The following is a 14,408-nucleotide window of genomic DNA, read 5'->3' as shown; positions in this document are numbered from 1 at the left end:
AAAATCTTAAACTGTTTTCCAGTAACCACATTGTTGATGGTATTATTCTGAGATTACTGTGAGTGTACTTTGGAATGTGTATGACACTCGAATGCTATCATTCCTGGTAATTTTCAGTGTAAAAGAAAAGTCAGAAGAGATTAAGTAAAAATCTGAAATCCTGAATTTGAATTGTCACTATCAGTATTCACTTATTATATATATTGTGTGTGTGTTCTTCTGACTACTGAAGAGAACTAAAACAAGGACCATTTCAGTTAGAATGAGCAATGCTGGTGCCCAGACTGTAGTCCTGAAATACTATTTCCCAGTAAAAGGAATGAGGGTTCCTTGAAGATACACCAGATTCCCAACCTGGAGTAAATGTACAATGCAAGCCTAAAACAGCTTGTTATATCAGATATCAAAGACTATTCACTAGGGTCGTGAAATAAGGACTTAAGCCAACTTGAATATGTTCCCATTGGCCAAAGATGGGACAATGTGAATATCAGTTACCATAATTACTTCAATGGATTACAATAATGAAGTCAGTGAATTGAAACATATAAAATATGTTTCAATTCATGAGTTCAAATATTAATTAAAAAAACATTAGTTGGTCACCAATAAATCAACTCATTACTTTGAAAAATGATAAATAAAAGGGAAAGAATCAAGCATATTTATCCTGCCATTTCTGTTCAGTTATTTCACTGGGTTACCAACTAACGGATGAGGACAGCTTCTCTTTAAAGCAATATCTAATTAATAAAGCTACTAGTAAAGAAGAAGAAATGAGAGAATTAGAATATCATCACTTTTCAATCTTTAATGAATTAAGAGATCTAGGCAATGATCACCAACCACTACTGTCTCAAATAGACAGTCAGACATTACATGTGTCCTAATGAAGTAGTGTTAACCAATTAACAAGTCAATCAAGATCCTGACTCTGATTAGGCCACTAGATCACACAGTTAATTCACAGAGAACACAGAGAAGAAAGAAACATTGGAAAAGATCACTTGGAGGTACAATCATCAAAATTCAGGCTGGGGGAGACTCTACAGAACAAAGGACCCAACTTCTTCAATAAATATCAACATATGGCAAAAAAGGGAGGGGGACCTACATATTTAAAAAGACTTAAAAAATATAATGAACAATTACCATGTGTAGACATTACTCGCAAACTGATTCAAGCTGTAAAATATTTTTTAAAAAAACCATCACAGTTATGTACAACAGAAATATGAACATGAGCTTAAAAGCTGATGATATCAGGAAGTTTCTGCTATTTCTTGAGGTGTGATAATGGTATTGTGGTGCATTTATAAAACATGCCCTCGTCTTTCAGAGAAATACATTGAAATATTTAAGGATAAAATATGATGATATCTGAGATTTTCCTCAAAGTGATAGAGGAAGGTGCCACATGGTAGTAGGTACCGGCCATGAATTAATAACCACGATGCTGGAGTACAGATCTGAGGAGGTTCATAGTACTATTGTTTGTTTGGCATATGTTTAATATTTTCCGTAACAAAATTGTTTTAACTATGTAAAAAGAATAAGCAAAATATATAGGAGAAATTTTTTATAATCTTGGAGTACACATAAAATAAGGTGACCATAAAACAGTATGACTACATAAAAAGTTTTTAAATCCTTTCCAGTGAAAAGCATCGTTAAGTTAAAAGACAGTTTGGAAGAAAATATTTACAGCCATAATAGAAAAATGAATCATATACATGAAACATAAATAGTTCCAACAGATCAATAATTTAAAAACACAGAAAATGAACAAAACAAATGAAAGAAAATTCAAAGAAATGTCAGCGGGCAATAAACATGACAACCACCTCAATGTCACTAAAAATGAGGGAAGTTAAAGATAAAAATGAAATTATAGATTTCCCTGATTATGGCTCTGCAAAAATGAGGGAAAATGGGGTTTCTCCTACACTGTGGGGGAAAGCATACATTAGTACTACAACCTTTTTGGGGAGCAATCTGGCACTATCTAGGAAAGATTTAAATGTGCATACCCTATAACCTAACAATTCCATTTTAACTAACCATTCTTACAAGAAGAACAGACTATGTTCATAAAGGGGTATGTACAAGAATATTTGTGGTTTTATTTTTTATAACCATATAAGTGTCCATTCAGAGTGAAATGGTTATAATCATGGGGGAAATGCAAATCAAAACCACAATGACATATCAGCTCACACCTGTTAAAATGGTTATGATCAAAAAAACAAGAAATAACAAGTGTTAAAGAGGATACAGAGAAAAAGGAACCCTTGTGCACTCTTGGTAGGAATGTAAACTGGTACTGCCACTATGGAAAATAGTATGGCAGTTCCTTAAAAAATTAAAAAATAGAATTACCATATGATCTAGCAATCCCACTCTTGGTTATTTATCTGAAGGAAATGAAAACACTAACGCGAAAAGTTATGTGCACCCCCATGTTCACTGCAGCGCTATTTACAACAGCCAAGACACGGAAGCAACCTAAGCGTCCAATGAGGAATGAATGGATAAAGAAAATGTGGTACGTAAACACACACACACGAATATTATTCAGCCACAAAAAAGAAGGAAATCTTGCCATCTGTGACAACATGGATGGACCTGAAGGGCGTCATGCTAAGTGAAATAAGTCAGAAAGAGAAAGATAAATACTGTATGATCTCACTTATATATAAAATAAAAAATAAACAAAAAATGAACTCATAGATACAGAAAACAGATTGATGGTTGCCAGAGGCAGAAGGTAGAATAAAAAAAAAGAGTGAAATAGTTAAATAAGTGATGTTAACACTCATGTAATGGAATAGCATGTAGTTCTCAAATGGAATTGAGGTAGAGTGACACACACCAACATAGACAGATCCAAAGCAGAGAACATATGGGGGGAAGGGGGTACCCACCGGTCATGGAATAAATATAGCATTATCATATGGGGGGTTTTTGGAAAAAAAATTACCTGCATTATACACCAAAGATATACATAAGCACAAAAAGGTTTAGAAGATATAAACCAAATGATTACTCTGAGCAGAGGTACAGGATAAACAGCAACTTTGTTTCCTTATATACTTCAAGAAATGAGTAAAACAAAAGAAAGCAAATTGTTTTATAAAATGAAGGATGAGATCAAAACAGTCTTTACGTTACCCTTCAAAAGTTAGTTTCTATACTGGGGGTCATGTCACCTACAGGGCCTGGTGGGGCTGTAAATGAGTGCGCAAGGGCGGGTGACGGGAAGAGAGTAAGACACCACGGGCACTGTGCAAAGCTGGAGCGAGCACACCAGGTGCTACCACGTGGGGATGGGGTCCACTGTGAACAGACCTCCCAGTATCTCAAGGAAAACAAAAATCAGGATTTTCATGTGAAATCTTCTATTTTTTTAAATGCTAGCTACTAAGTCAAAAAATATTTAAAGCACCGTGTGGGACAAAATATAACTTGGGGAGGCAGTATACCGTAATGATGAAGAGCAGGCTTTACAGCAAGTTCTGGTTTCACATCCTGGCCCTGCCACTTACTGGATGTGCGACCTTGACCAAGCTACCTGACCAACCCCACTCCATATATGAGTATTCAACACCAGCTACTAATCTTGTTGTTGCTGTCGTCTTGGGATCCAGTTCCCCACGGCAAGCTGAAGAGTTCTGCTCTACCTTTCATCTTTTTACATCAAGTTTGATTCAGCTGGCTCACTGCAGTCAAAAATAATACAGTACAACTTCCTATTTTGCCTCACGTAAGTATGCTTCCTTTAAGAAAACAAAAAACCTATAGGCAAATGAGGAAGCATGTGCCTGTTATCTTGCCACTTATTCAATTAAAAAGTTCATGTATGTTGGTGGGAATGTAAACTGGTACAGCTACCATGGAAAACAGTATGGAGGTTTCTCAAAAAACTAAAAATAGAACCACCATATGACCCAGTGATATATATTGTATATATATACAATATATCTGAAACAAAAACAAAAACACTAATTTGAAAGATACATGCACCCCAATGTTCACAGCAGCACTATTTACAATTGCCAAGATATGGAAGCAACCTAAGCGTCCATCAACAGGTGAATGGATAAAAAAGATGTGGTGTATACATATATATACAATGGAATACTATCCAGCCACCAAAAAAGTGAAATTTGGCCATTTGCAGCAACATGGATGGACTTGGAAGGTACTATGCTAAGTGAAATAAGTCAGACAGAGAAAGACAAATACTGTATGATATCACTTATATAAGAAATCTAAAAAATACAACAAATAGTGAATATAACAAAAAAGCAGACTCGCAGATATAGAGAACAAACTATGTAGTGGCTACCGGTGGGGAGAATGGAGGGGGTAAGGACAACATGGGGGAAGGGGATTAAGAGATATAAACTACTATGTATAAAATAAATAAGCTACAAGGATATATTGTACAACACAGGGAATATAGTCAATATTTTATAATAACTATAAATGGAGTATAACCTTTAAAATTGTGAATCACTATACTGTACATGTGTAACAAATAATATTATACATCAGCTATACTTCAATAAAAAATAATTCCCTCTACATACTGTAAAAAATAAATAATAAAAGTGAGTTAGGGCCGCTTTTTAAAAAAAGTTTATGTAACTTTACTAATGAAATCAGACAGGTGATGATTGAAGCAAATGAAAATTAACGATGACAACTGTATTAATGAACAATGACCTTGACGAGGGGGTAGGGCAGTACTGTAGCCTACTTCAGGTGTTTCCAATGGGCTGACTCTCAACTGCACTGGTGCTGGTCTGGATTCATATAAAGCACCCTGGAGGTTAAAAATGTCAGTACTTACGTCCTACCTTGAGAGATTCTGACCTGCCCTATATCCAAGAAAGGCAAAGGTATGTGTATTTTTAAAAGCTCCCTGAGTAATTCCCTGAGTAATTCTCATTCCAAACCTGCAGCCAGGTTTGGGAAACCATTCGCGTAAAGTCTGGTATCCCCAAACACTGGGCTTGAATCCCTGCAACAATCTATAGCTTCTGTGATTTGGGGCAAGTTATCTACTCTCCTTATCTGTAAAATATCGAAAAAACAAACAATGCCACTTCATTTGGTTGTTGTATCTAGCACATGGTAAGACAATAAATGATAGTTGTTATTATCTATCTATCTATCTATCTATATATATCTCCTAGTTTCTACATGCTTTACCAATTCTGAACATAAGACAACCTCTTCAAGGTTTCTTGTGCTTATGGGAAAAAACAGCATAATTATTGTTAGATCCAAAGACAAACAATATTTCATTGGCTGTTAAACTTATAATAATTACATGATCATTCTTAATTCAAAAAAAGTATTTAATAAAGTAAGCAAAAATCTTCCTAGAATTTGGAGTAATATGCATGGTAATATGTAGTCAAAGTCAGACAGTTAAGTTTTTTGGATATTACATAAAATATAATTTTTCATTTTATCTTTCCCTTCCTCTAAAGATATATAAATTTCATGAGGTAAAGCAAAAAGGGAGGAGCATAAAATAACCATATCACAATCTATGGCTCAGATATTTTATGGGTATTTAACATTTTAAATGCACAAAACCCAAAGAACTAACAACACAAAAAGTGACCTTTATAGTATATAAATTTTAAATGATCAACTAGGACACCCGGAGACCCCAGGACAGAATGTAGACTGAGATAAATGAACCTAACTATGTTACAAACTCATGTTATAACCTCACTGAAGAGGGTGAAGGAAAAGGTGCCGGCCTAACTAACTGTGGGAACCTGTGTTCTGTCTACATACTCTAAGGCTAAAGACAAAAAGAACTGTACTTAACAATTCAACACCGTACTCTAGTTGGTAAATTTAGTCCTCACAGGGGTACTGGTTAGCAATTCTGAAACTACTTTACATGTCAATTAGGGTTGCACAAATATATAAATACACTGTGGGAATGGGAGCCAGGTTTCTCAGTGCAAGAGAAGTAAGTCACAATCAAGGCTACGATGAAACCTGTGGTGCCGGATTAGCACCAGAGACCTCAGTATGAACTCACGTTTATTTTTAACAGATAGGTAGAAAGACAGATATAGAAGTAACTACAGGTCTGTATGTATACATGGGTTAGAAGACATACCTGTATTTTCTAACTCTATCACTGAGAAGGCCTAGAAGCAACTGACACCCCAAGGGTAATGAACACATTCCGTGCCCAGATCTCCATTCCCCAAAACGATTCTCCAATAAAAGGAACCAGAACTCCTTAGAGAAACGGCCGATTTCAGGATTGGAACAGGGAAAATACAAGATGATGCCAAAAAGTACGAAACTGCTCAAAAAGCAAAACCACACACACACACACACACACACACACACACACACACGATGGGAGCATATCACAAGGATACAGAATTCACCTGAAAGAGCTCCAATGGCTAAAGCAGGAACAATCTGAGCAACAACAAAAAATAGCATTGGACTATAACCCAAAATAAAAAATAGACATCTATGAGTCCATACCGAGATAAATAAACGACTGAATAAAAAAATGGGAAAGAAGAGGCAAATCTTTACAGAAGAATTCCAAGTAATACATGCAGATACTCCCCACTCCCGGAGGTGGAGATTAATCCCCGTCTCCTTGAATATGACTCACTTCTGAAGAACACAGCGTGGACAGGAAAAACTAGTCACTTGTGGAAGAACCCGGCAGACACCACGTTAACCAAGTGATCAAGGTTAACATCAGCAGTGATGCTATAAAGCCATGAGGGCGCTTTAACGCTGTGATTCTCATAACCAAGGCCAGGATTCCAGTCTGATCATGAGAAAACATCAGACAAATCCAAATTCAGGAACATTCTACAAGCCATCCAGGTCATGAAAAATAAGGAGAAACAGAAACTATCACAGGTCAGAGGAGACTAGGAAGACAGGTCGATCCTGGAACAGAAAAGGGACATGAGTAGAAAAACAGAAACCCAAATAACATCTATAGTTTAGTTAACAGTATTTTGTACCAATGTTAGTATATTAATTTTGACAAACATATCAGAGTCGAGTAAGATGTCAATATTAGAGGAAGCTGGATGAAGGGCATATGAAAACACTGTACTATCTTTGCAAGTTCCCTAAAAAATCTAAAATTATTCATGATTACAAGTGTACTAAAAAAAAAAGAATGCAATTGCATGGAGGTAGTTTTGGCATGAAGGATAAATCTTTTATATATGTTTATGTGGTTTCTTGTTTTAATCTTTAACCTAAAATTGAACTGTAAATAACATAACTAAACCCACAGCTACAGTAACTGTTGGGAAGGACACCTAGGAACTACTGGACTGAGATGATTCTTACTAATTTTTAAGGAAGGTTGGGAAAGGCACTCTACAAGTAGTATCTGATGGAGAAGGAGTAGAAATCGGAGGCAAGAAAATCTCTATCATAGAGGGACACCAGCACATACTATTATGAAATGGCTATCAGACACATTCATTCCTAAGACCTGAGATCAACCATGCTTAGATTAGAGGAATGTATATTATAGCCAAGTGGGAGAAATAAGTAGGAACAACAAGATCCTGGGATGCTCTAAATATCAAGGAAATAAGAAAACCAGGAAATAAATGAGTAAGCATGAGAAAGAACCAGGATCTTCTCTGGGTCCAAAAACAAAGAGGGAAAAAAGGAAAACAAAAAACAAAAAACAAAAACGCTTTCTCTCATTTTTGACTCTTACATTATGTTGTCCTTGCTGCCACGAATAAAATTTTGGCTGGCCTTGTTAGTTCAGTTGCTTAGATTTTCCTAAGTTTTATTTGACGGCCTGAGATTCATTTACAGCAGTTTCTCTAGATAATTATTTTCGAGATCAAAACACCTGTCTTAAAAAGTGAACTTCAGAAACCAACCCATTTGTTATTCAGAGACTGCGTATGTAATTAGAAAAATGTCCTGGGACTTCCTTGGTGGCGCACTAGATAAGAATTTCAAGAAAAATCTCAAATAAACAATCCAACCTTACACCTAAAGGAACCAGAGAAAGAACAAACAAAAGCCAAAGTTAGTAGAAGGAAAGAAATGATAAAGATCAGAGCAGAAATAAATGAAATAGAAACAAAGAAAACAATAGTAAAGATCAATAAAAGTAAAAGCTTGTTCTTTGAGAAGATAATCAAAATTGATAAACCTTTAGCCAGACTCATCAAGAAAAAAGAGGGAGAGGATTCAAATCAATAAAATTAGAAATGAAAAAGGAGAAGTTACAATGGACACCACAGAAATACAAAGCATCCTAAGAGACTACTACAAGCAACTCTATGCCAATAAAATGGACAACCTGGAAGAAATGGACAAATTCTTAGAAAGGTATAACCTTCCAAGACTGAAGCAGGAAGAAATAGAAAATATGAACAGACCAATCAAAAGTAATGAAACTGAAAAAGTAATGAAATTGAAACTGTGATTAAAAATCTTCCAACAAACAAAAGCCCAGGACCAGATGGCTTTACAGGTGAATTCTATCAAACATTTAGAGAAGGGCTAACACCCATCCTTCTCAAACTCTTCCAAAAAACTGCAGAGGAAGGAACACGCCCAAACTCATTCTACGAGGCCACCATCACCCTGATACCCAAACCAGACAAAGATACTACAAAAAAAGAAAATTACAGATGAATATCACTCATGAATATAGATGCAAAAATCCTCAACAAAATACCAGCAAACAGAATCCAACAACACATTAAAAGGATCATATGCCATGATCAAGTGGGATTTATCCCAGAGATGCAAGGATTCTTCAATATATGTGAATCATCAATGTGATACACCATATTAACAAATTGAAGAATAAAAACCATTTGATCATCTCAACAGATGCATAAAAAGCTTTTGACAAAATTAAACACCCATTTATGATAAAAACGCTCCAGAAAGTGGGCATAGAGGGAACCTACCTCAACATAATAAAGGCCATATATGACAAACCCACAGCAAACATCATTCTCGCAATGGTGAAAAACTGAAAGCATTTCCTCTAAAATCAGGAACAAGGATGTCCACTCTTGCCACTATTATTCAACATAGTTTTGGAAGTCCTACCCACGGCTATCAGAGAAGAGAAAGAAATAAAAGGAATACAAATTGGAAAAGAAGTAAAACTGTCACTGTTTGCAGATGACATGATACTATACATAGAGAATCCTAAAGATGCCACCAGAAAACTACTAGAGCTAATCAATGAATTTGGCAAAGTTGCAGGATACAAAATTAATGCACAGAAATCTCTTGCATTCCTATACACTGACAACAAAAGATCAGAAAGAGAAATTGAGGAAACAATCCCATTCACCACTGCAACAAAAAGAATAAAATACCTAGGAATAAACCTACCTAAGGAGGTAAAAGACCTGTACTCAGAAAACTATAAGACACGGATGAAAGAAATCAAAGGTGACACAAACAAATAGAGAGATATACCATGTTCTTGGATTGGAAGTATCAATATTGTGAAAATGACTGTACTATCCAAAGCAATCTACAGAGTCAGTGCAATCCCTATCAAATTACCAATGGCATTTTTTTTTTACAGAACTAGAACAAAAAGTCTTAAAATTTGTATGGAGACACAAAAGACCCCGAATAGCCAAAGCAATCTTGAGAGAAAAAAACGGAGCTGGAGGAATCATACTCCCTGACTTCACACTATACTACAAAGCTACAGTAATCAACACAGTATGGTACTGGCACAAAAACAGAAATACAGATCAATGGAACAGGGTAGAAAGCCCAGAGATAAACCCATGCACCTATGGTCAACTAACCTACAACAAAGGAGGCAAGAAATACAATGGAGAAATGGAGAAAAGACAGTCTCTTCAATAAGTGGTGCTGGGAAAACTGGACAGCTACATGTAAAAGAATGAAATTAGAATACTCCCTAACACCACAGACAAAAATAAACTCAAAATGGATTAAATACCTAAATGTAAAACCAGACACTATAAAACTCTTAGAGGAAAACACAGGAAGAACACTCTTTGACATAAATCACAGCAAGATCTTTTTTGACCCACCTCCTAGAGTAATGGAAATAAAAACAAAAATAAACAAATGGGACCTAATGAAACTTAAAAGCTTTTGCACAGCAAAGGAAACCATAAACAAGACGAAAAGACAACCCTCAGAATGGGAGAAAACATTTGCAAACGAGTTAATGGACAAAGGATTAATCTCCAAAATCTATAAACAGCTCAGGCAGCTCAATATTAAAGAGACAAAAAACCCATTTGAAAAACGGGCAGAAGACCTAAATAGACATTTCTCCAAAGAAGACATACAGATGGCCAAGAAGCACATGAAAAGCTGCTCAACATCACTAATTATTAAAGAAATGCAAATCAAAACTACAGTGAGGTATCACCTCACACCAGTTAGAATGGGCATCATCAGAAAATCTACAAACAACAAATGCTGGAGACGGCGTGGAGAAAAGGGAACCCTCTTGCACTGTTGGTGGGATGTACATTGATACAGCCACTATGGAGAACAGCATGGAGGTTCCTTAAAAAACTAAAAACAGAATTACCCTATGACCCAGCAATCCCACTACTGGGCATATACCCAGAGAAAACCATAATTCAAAAAGACACATGCACCCCAATGTTCATGGCAGCACTATATACAATAGCCAGGTCATGGAAGCAACCTAAATGCCCAGCGACAGACGAATGGATAAAGAAGATGTGGTACATATATACAATGGAATATTACTCAGCCATAAAAAGGAATGAAACGGGGTCATTTGCAGAGACGTGGATGGACCTAGAGACTGTCATACAGAGTGAAGTAAGCCAGAAAGAGAAAAAACAAATATCGTATATTAACGCATATATGTGGAATCTAGAAAAATGGTACAGATGAACTGGTTTGCAAGGCAAAAATAGAGACACAGATGTAGAGAACAAACATATGGACACTCACGGGGAAAGCAGTGGGTGGTGGGGTATGAACTGGGAGATTGGGATTGACATTATACACTAGTATGCATAAAATAGATAACTAATAAACCTGCTGTATAAAAAATTGAATTAGAAAAGAATCCACCTGCCAATGCAGGGGACACAGGTTCAATCCCTGGTCCAGGAAGATCTCACATGCCGCAGAGCAACTAAGCCCGTGCGCCACAACTACTGAGCCTGCGCCCTAGAGCCTGTGAGCCACAACTACTGAGCCCGTGTGCTGTAACTACTGAAGACAGTGTGCTCTGCTGCCTGCATGCCAGAACTACTGAGCCTGCACGCTCCAACTACTGAAGCCTGTGCACCTAGAGCCCGTGCTCCGCAACAAGAGAAGCCACCGCAATGAGAAGCCCGCGTACTGCAACGAACAGTAGCCCCTGCTCGCCGCAACTAGAGAAAGCCCGCGCGCAGCCAAAAAGAAAAAAAGAAACATGTCCTGAGAAAATGAATTTACAGAAGCTAGGGAGCTATAACGTTATCTAATTTTTAACAAACTATTAAGGCTGTTTATGATATTCATATTATTAAAACAATTTGCAAACAGATTTTTTTTAGTATCACTAGTTGCATTTTTAAATTTAAAGATATTGAAATATAATAATAATTTTTACAGGAAAACTGTTTTATAAAGCATGTTTACAAGCTAAGGAGAATTAAATATTAGATATGTTACTTATGAACACAAGTTGTAAGTAACTTAATCATAAGAAATAAAAATATAGTCATAGATAAGAACAATCAAATATCATGAGTATAATTCTTCTTCTCTACAAAATCCTTCAACTATCTTCATTAGTATTATCACATAAGCCATAAAAACTGTGCACAACAGAAGATATGTATTGGGCACAATCTACAGGACCAGCTGGTCAAGATGTTTCTAACAATTAAGAATGAAAATTGTCCTCAAACCTAAAAGGTTATCCACTGCTTAAAATGTATGCCCTTAAAAATGTACGATTATTTGGCAGAGATTATAAAGTAAAATACATTTAAAAAATAAAAATATAGACTTATCTAGCCCCTACTGACTTACAGTTAGCTTCAAGGGAGGAACAAAAAGTGTTAACAACACTTCTTAAAAAAAATAGTTTATACTTGACTTCTATAGCATTTTACTATTTATACAAGTGTCTTTTCAAGCCTCACAACAACCCTGAGAGGTAGGTAGGGAAGTATTGTTATACCCATTTTACAGATGTGAAGACTTACGGTCAGAAAGATTAAGTCATTGACATTAAGATATGTGGTGAGAAAGAGCAGCATCAAGGAATGGAATCCAGTTATTTGACTTCAAAATTGTGGCTCTTTCCCAGACACAGATAGTAAAGAGACTAAAACAAAACAAACCCAGAAGGGGAGTGTACATATATTCATTTACATTTGTATACATACACTTCGCCTTATAGAAATTATGTCCCTGAAATAGGAATAAAAATAAAGTCTTACTTTCCCATTGAGTTAATTATAATTTTGGAGGCTTATCTTTTATTAGTTTGGATTAATCTCCAATACAGAAGGATTTTCGTTCTTGGTTACTCTTTCATTATTTTAGAAACACAACATTTTATAAACCAAAATTTAAAACAAGAGGGGCTTCTATACTGCATTTTTTTTGAAAAGTAAACCATCTCAAATAATTCTAATAAACATGTTTAATTCACACACTTTGAATGTGTATGTATTTCTTTTCTTCTATAACAAGGATAACTTTCTCATTCAGTTAAATCTCAACTGGTCAAACCAAAGGCGTACAACTTTGATAGGAATTCAAAGCTAGGGGCTACCGCATTATCTTTTTTCAGCAAGGGTTCTAATAGAAAATGCAGCGCGCTCATTCTCAATCTCTTTCTTGTTCCAACACATCTAATGGATGCAAAGCTCAGCAGCAGTGGTTCACTGCCACAGAGGGTCCTCAGGGGAGAGGAAGACAGTCTGGGAGAGCGAGCGTAACGCAGTTTTAAGAAGCCCTGACACGTCTCCCTGAGCCCTCACCATGAGCCCCTCTCTCCTAGGAGAACCAGTGAATCAAAGATGAGGTAATAATGCCAGGACTTTTTCACTGATATTACTTCAAAAACAGTCCTTCGTAACAACCATTAATCGACCCTGTCCTGTCCATACGTGTCCTTGTTAGAACCTAACCACTCTCCAGCCAAAAGCCTAAACTAAAGTATATGCTATTCGACACCTGAAGCATATGCCAAACCTTTACTACATATCTAGTTCTGCTCTACTGACTTTGAAACTTGCACTATAATAAATTCCTATTATAAAATAGTTATTCATGGACTAAGAGGGGAAAACATCACTTGCCCTAATAAAAGGTGTACATAAAAAATCATTCACAGAGTCAAAACACTGCTCAAAGAAAATTCATTTTTGAGATTTCTAATCAAAATAATACTCAAAGTAAACTAACCTCTTAACAGCTACAAAGTATTGATTCATTCTGCAAACATCCTGCTATATTATGTGAACACCTGACCCCTTCTCCTAAGGGTTCATAATCTGGCCATCAGATTAAAACTTCAAATACTGCAAATTCGGGTTCTCTTCCGATGTTTCCCATCTTAAGGAATACCTTCAGTTTTATCATCTGACTCCATAGCAAGCCAGATTGTGTAATAAACCCAAGTTTAAAAAAAGAAAAAGTATATACATATGTACGTATTTAGCTATTAAAATTCAGAATCACAGCCCTACTCAGGTAATTAGGGATCTCAAAGACCTGGGTGCTTTTGCTTTTAGCCAGATGAACATGCAAACTCACCACAACAGAAACATTGCTTACACTCTTTCACTCTCAAGAACAATATCCAACCACATGCCCCTTTCTAGTTTTACCACCCTTAATGGTAAAGAATTTCTGAGATATAAAGCTATTAAAACCAAGTCTGTACTATTTTCGAATCAACTCCTCTACTAGACATATTCCTCTCACAAAAATCTTCTCATATCGAAACGTGTCTTTGATAATAATACTTCCCTTAAACTTCCAGCAACTACACTAAACACTGTAACCTTACCAAATAGTGTATACTTTTCCCCTTTGATCATTCTTGGCCTTCTCTGTAATTCTTCTCTCCTTAAAATCCAGTGACCAAAACTGGACATGCAACTCAAAAGGAAGTAAGCTATTGCAAAGAATAGAGAAAGAACTATACCATGACCTTGGATGCCATACTCATTTAAAAATATTTTAGCATCATGCTGACTTTTTACTGACTCATATTCAGCTTGTGGTCACCCATGATTATGGCTTTCTTCCCTCTTTATTTATACCGAGCCTGTCCTTCTCCATCCTATATTTAATCGTTGGATTTTTTTCCCTCCACACATTTAATTCACTCAGTTTCATACAGTTTTCAC

General features: G+C 36.1%; 1 protein-coding gene across 7 annotated transcripts in view; it reads right to left on the bottom strand.

Annotated features, from left to right (window-relative positions):
* MAP3K4 (mitogen-activated protein kinase kinase kinase 4) overlaps positions 1-14,408 on the bottom strand; it is a 110,901-nt gene that overhangs the window by 50,950 nt on the left and 45,543 nt on the right. The gene's annotated exons all lie outside the window — the stretch shown is intronic.

The sequence above is a fragment of the Stenella coeruleoalba genome, assembly GCF_951394435.1.
Source record: "Stenella coeruleoalba genome assembly, chromosome: 12".
Classification (NCBI taxonomy): domain Eukaryota; kingdom Metazoa; phylum Chordata; class Mammalia; order Artiodactyla; family Delphinidae; genus Stenella; species Stenella coeruleoalba.
This window is presented reverse-complemented; position numbering and strand designations above follow the sequence as displayed.